A 6,260-nucleotide genomic window follows, 5' to 3' on the forward strand; every position below is an offset into this window, starting at 1 on the left:
AGTAGTCGTCTCTTGGCGTATAAAATTTCGAAGCGAGGCCGTCTCGTGGAAGCGGATCGCATATTCTCGCTGCATATCGGACGCAAGCATTTGATAAACTCCTGAGAAAACAGCAAGCAGATGAAATCGTGACACCGTGCCTCTTCTTCTTGGCAGCATCAGGTGGCGCTACACGAAGGAAAAAAAAGAAATGTTTGAAGAAAGAGGCGGTGATAGGCTCCGCAAATGTTTATTTAAATTTATAAAGCAAAGAGCGAAAGATATCCGTGGAAAAGAAAACAGAGCAGTGGAATTCGAAAAACACGCACCTCCGGTTGCCCTCTTGACTGGGACAACACAGTCACGCTGCGTTTAGACATGATTATCATAGTTATAGAGTTTACGTGTACGAGAATAAATTGACATATAAGGCGAAAAATCCGAACTAAGGTTTTCATGCAGAGAGAGAGCCTCAGGAATTTAGCGACTTAATCTATTTTTAAAGTATTGAAGAAGCCCATTGCTTAGTGAAAGCAACACAGCACAGGTGAAATATATTTGAGTAGGAAAAGCAACCCATAGCATAACTCGTATTATTTCGCGCAATTTGTCACATCTTCGGTAAAGAAAAAAAGAAATTACAGAACCGAAGAGAAAACAAACTCGCTGCTTGCAGGAATTGAACCTCAGCACGCATGACGCGTTGGGTGCTCAAAGGAAACTTCATTAAAGTTTGCGTTTACTTTTGACATTAAGGCACTCAATTTATCACCTATTCGAAGTGTAAGTTTCTTATCTATGCCCATTGCATTCTCAACCTTCATTGCCACGAAATATTTGCTCTCTGTAATGGAAATGGGCAGTACTGAAAGAAGACTTAGTCCGCTTTTTTGGACAATGGCGGGTAGTTATCACTTGGAAATGAGGAAAACTCTTTATTTACTTATTAGTTTATTTGTTTATTTATTTATTATCCTTTATTTATTCGTATATTTCACCCTCATGCGCGCAGTGCTTTAGACAACGCAGTGGAGTAGATGAATATCTAAAGAACCAAGCTCGACGAAAAAAAGAAATAACAAATTCATGTACATATACAGGCACGTATAAGCACGCAATTTACAAATACAGTCTACAAACAAAGAAACAAAGAACGAACATTCACCTTATGAGTCAATACTAAAGGCACTCTGGGTCGAGGAACAAGAGAAGTTGCGGTCTGAAGTCGGAACGATGTTTGAAGGAAGCTAATTCCTGTCTTTGGATGTCAACGAAATAAAGGAATACATGGAAGTGTTGATGATGATGTGTGGTGTCTGATGGCGCAAGGGCCAGCTATGGCCAACGAGCGCCATGTTAAAGAAAAGCGTTAGTGCTACAAGTAGTGACGCATATTCCTTAATTATGGTTGCGCTCTAAGCGAGCCGAACAATACAACAGGCTTCCAACCAACTGGCCTTTCAGAACTGGATGACGGTATACTGCATCTTGACAAAATCATTTGCGAAGTGTTTCAATCTACGGCAAGGAAAGGGTACGTTTGATTGATATGATAGTACTAGCGCGATTGTAGTTAGACAAAATGAAACGCGCAGCGTTATTCCGTATCATGCGAGAGAGAATATTATGTGCGATTGAAAATAATTTCATATGGAACATGCATATTTGAGTTTTTGACGCACTAGTGTTTTAAAGGTCGTTAGTTTCATAGCTACAAGGGCCCCACTAAAGTAACGCCTGTGGTAACCTACTGTGACGTTATTGTTAATAACGTAGTAAATGTGGCGTTTTCAGCTCACATCATGTGCTATGGGAGTGGTCAGATACTTAAGAGAAGTAACGGAATCAAAAATCGTGTAGTTTGTGGTTTGCTGGCAGCAAGTCCATTAGTATGTAATTAACATAAGACTTCGAATTTGTTAGTGCTTAATTTCATGTGCCATGTTTTGCACCCACGGGAAATACTATAAATGTCAGCTTGCAAGGAATGAACGCCCAAGTTATTTGTTATTGCGCGGAAAACAGCCCAGTGATCTGTGAAGAGTTGAATTGAGGAAGTTACATAATCGGGAGAGGGGGTGAATCAACACCTTCAACGAGGAAAAGCGGAAGGGCGCAAAAAAGCCTTCAGGTTCTCAAGAGATAACAATTGTGGAGGGTGAACTTGAAGTATTGACAGCGACGTACTGTGAACGATTATAGTAAAAATACGCATTCCAGAAGGGAAGGTCGCACTCTATGCTCAAGTTTCAAGTTTATATAGTAAATGTTGGTGGTTAACCTTGTCAAGACCTTCTAGAAATCCAAAAACTACAATCGGCTCAAGAAGCTCGATCCGGAATGGTAGCAAGGAATGAGGAATATAAGGCAACCGCGTTTCACATGAGGACGACTTTCTAAATTCATGCAGCGACTTGCCAAAGATAAGTTCAATTCGAGGAAGGTGACGAGGTTAGAAAAGTTTGCACGATGGACAAGTGAGAGAAACAGGTCGATAGTTAATGACAGATTGCTTGCTTCCGGATTTATGAAGTGCAAACACCTCCACCTCCATCCTAACCCGGGACACGGCATCTTGATTCAAAGACTGCTGAAATTTTTTACTCAAAAAAATGAATGACTTTTATTTAAAACTGTTCCACACGCGCGGCAGATACAGAAAGACCATTAATGTAAACAAGTGAAATTTCCCTATTATTATGGGTTACATTTGTCCGAAAATTTATTTATAATACATTTTCTTTTTCTTTCATTATAAGCATTGATGGTAAGATTAGCTTCTAGCGTCGGGAACTGCCAAGATGTGTCTCAGTAGCATATACATAAGCACGCCCGCGTTTACTGCTACCTTGAAATTTTGCCGCATGAGACAAGTGTTTCTTTGTTACAAATGAGATTTAAGTAGGTGTTATACCAGAGTTAGCAAAAACTTACAGTTATTAACTTCCGAAGAGCAAAAGGTCGAGTAAGGTCATGGAGGTTCACAACGAACGGTCCCAGGTTTCCTGGACACTCCGGTGATCAAAGTCGCGCAAGCAAACATCTTAACGTATACACATTTCGTTTGTATTTACTTCAATGTTTGCGGCGTTGCAGTCATCAATTGCCTTGCGTTTCTTAATAGCAGTAGACATACCAATGTTTATGTAAAAGTGCAACACACAGTGACCGTTGTGAACAGGAAGGAAAGATTACGAACTAATGCTCTCAGGTAGTGTCGTAAGAATCGAATCAAGAAGATGCGACGAAGTACTAGTTACACGAGTTGTCAGCATTTGTATGAAGTTTAATAAGGTTGCACGTCTCAAGGCAGCATTGGCATTTAGGATTAAACGGCACGCTGTGTGGCACAGCTGGCGTCCACATTAACGTAAGGTAGAAAGGCGCGATGCAAGTTCAGTAAACAAGCACGAAGAGAGCTAAAAGAAGCAAATAATGTAGCACACTTCTCGGAGATGTGCATGGCGCACGCCGTGAGAAGGAATGTCAGAAAGCGAGCTGAGGAGTATTAATGGGCTCATGTTCAAGAGTTAGCACTGCTCACAGAGCCCGACGAGGAAAGGCACCCGGTAGCATGAGTGCTCTCATGCGAATGTGTCCCTTTCTTTTCCTTCGTCTGTAAGCCGCGTTGAATTTTCAACTTTCAGCAGCAAGGGCATTTATTCAGCCTCAAATTGGTTTTATGGTGTTAAGCATTTGCGAAAAGGCGTCGGGTCAGCCCTACACCATCGAGCTCGAAGCCTGTGTAACGAAAACAAAGTAATAAATTGTTCACGAATTTGCGTTCGTTCACACCAAAAACCCCATGGCTCTGAAGTCCCTGTGCTTCCACTGTACAGCCGCTTTCTTTTCTAACATATTTTTTATTATTTGCATAATAAAAGGAGATGTTGGCGCACAAGTACATTGTATTACTTTATAGAATGCAACATTGTATGCGAGAGCTACAGAAGCACAAGCCAACCGATCGACAGTATGAAAGAGGCCCAGGAATCACGATGTACGGTGGCCATTGAGTGCGAGGGAGAATAGCCGGGTTTCTTGACGCATTAAAGGAAGGTCATTCCGAGCTAAATTCTGTATAAGCAAGGTGGACGTGAGCGCCTGTGTCACGTGAGTGCGTACCGGTTACGAGTTAAGCGGTAGTATGCCCGTGTATGCCAACCATTATTTATTAATTTGCCAACCATTATTTATTAATTTGCCATTATTTGCCAACCATTATCGAACATTAATTTGCAGATTCAGATGGCAATCTGTGACTCCGATTGCTGCACTCAGTTACAGAAAAGTTGCTGGGAGAACGACGCAGGCTGGTGTTCGCGCAGGGAGGCGTGACCTCTGCAACGTATCCCACGTTACGTCACCGCTTCTGCACGGCATGTACAGTATTGGCAATGTTCGCTGAAAGAACGTAAGCGATGGGTGTAGAAAGTAATCTTAACAAAACACAGTTCCTGTTTCCAGAGACCACGCGTTGTCAAAATGCAGTGGGGACCTTTGGATGAAGAGAGAAGCAATTTGGCACAGTTTTGAGTCCGATATGAACAAACAGCGTTTAGCAAACGAAAAACAAAAAGCGATAAATGCCAGTCAATGATATGCTGTTTACGCGGTCATGAGCCAAACAGTTGTCGAACGCGTCTGAGTGTGCGAGCAATCTTTTATTGTTACCGTTAATTATTTTTGATTATATAATCAGTTTTCTGATCGGTTGGAGAGGCCTAACGTTCAAAAGCACACTTCGTCACTGAAGGATGCCCTAGCCTGATTTCATCTGACTTCTTACCTGCTGGGCTTCTATGATATTCGCTTAAATGCCCGTATGCGGAAAAGTGTTTACATTTTACTACTGCAGAATGCGGCCGCCAAGGCCGGGAACCGAACCCACGACCTGGGACGGCTTGCACGAAAATAAGAACAATTTTAATGACGCGCTATGAAACGCTCCCCAGATCACCGCCGCTTTGCACGTAGTCAACAATTTATTCAAACTATTGGTCAGGGAATTTCACTTGCGAGGCTCGCCACTTAAAGGGGTCCTGAACCACCCCTCGGGCTTGGTGCAAAACATAGCCCGCGGACAGCATACGCTGCTGTGAACATTTCAGCCATGTTTTGCAGTCGTGCGCGGCGCGTGGAGCTGGCACACGGAGCATGAAGTCACCTTTCCCGCAAGTGCTCTCTGTTCAAAAGAAGCTTGCAGCTCAATCTTTCCTGGACGCTTTATTCATTAATATAGCAGACTCCCATACGCTGCTGATATTGGCCAATAGATGACGCCAATGAAGAAGGGTGTTTTGGATCAATGCGTTTTTTTCTACTATTACAGTGTATATTTATTGACGCCGTTTATTAAACAGGCTGAAGCAAGCGAAAACCTGTTTTCACTATCAAACTTCCGGAAGAAGCCTGTATTCGTCTGCTCACGCTCGGCCGCGGCCGCCGGCATAGGAATTAAACTTTGGCCACCCTGCTTATCGGTGTAGTGTCCGTCCAGGCTCGCTGTTTCCGACTAGTTTGGAGCACTCAGCTAGTCTATAACCACGCGATACTTGGGGTCCGATCACGCACGCACGCTTGCCAGCGCGCGCTCACTCCTATACCGCTGCTCGTTAGACGCCTTGGCAGACTTTGCTACGTATTGATATATCGCTTCAAAATGCAAAGGTTCGACGTGGCTATACTATCGGTCGGTCAAGCTGGTGTCAGACAAAGCCGGTCCGCACCACATGGCACGGCCAGACTGGAGCATATATCAGCGCGAGTGCCCACTCAAGCGCTGTCGTGCACAAAGCAAACGCTGCGCACACGCACAGCAGTCGCATGTATATAGCTGCGCTCTGCTATGTCTATACCGCGGCCGCCACGGGTTCGCGCGATGCGTCCGCTGGGTGAGCGCACTGCGGCTAGCTGAGGACAATCGCGTTTGACGCGTCGTAGGCGCCAGGAATCCTCGGAAATTGTGGCGTCTTCGAGGACATACAAAATCGAATTGAACTTCGCGCCACGCTGACGTTCAGTAGGCGGAGCATCATGGGCACGCCCCGCTTCGCCGTAGCTTCCGCAGTGCAAGTCATTGAAGACGGAACGAAAGCAACGCTAACGCTGTTTGATTGCCTACAACTCCGCTTCTGCTGAACACATTGAAGTACTTTTTATTTCCCATATAGTCTAATTTAGCTTGAATGGCATTTCTAGGCTACGATAAAAAGTGATTCAAGGCCTTTTTAATCCAGAATATTGCGTAACTCGTCCGACAAACATCTGGGGACGTATGA

This window comes from Dermacentor albipictus, unplaced genomic scaffold, assembly GCF_038994185.2.
Source record: "Dermacentor albipictus isolate Rhodes 1998 colony unplaced genomic scaffold, USDA_Dalb.pri_finalv2 scaffold_19, whole genome shotgun sequence".
Taxonomy (NCBI): domain Eukaryota; kingdom Metazoa; phylum Arthropoda; class Arachnida; order Ixodida; family Ixodidae; genus Dermacentor; species Dermacentor albipictus.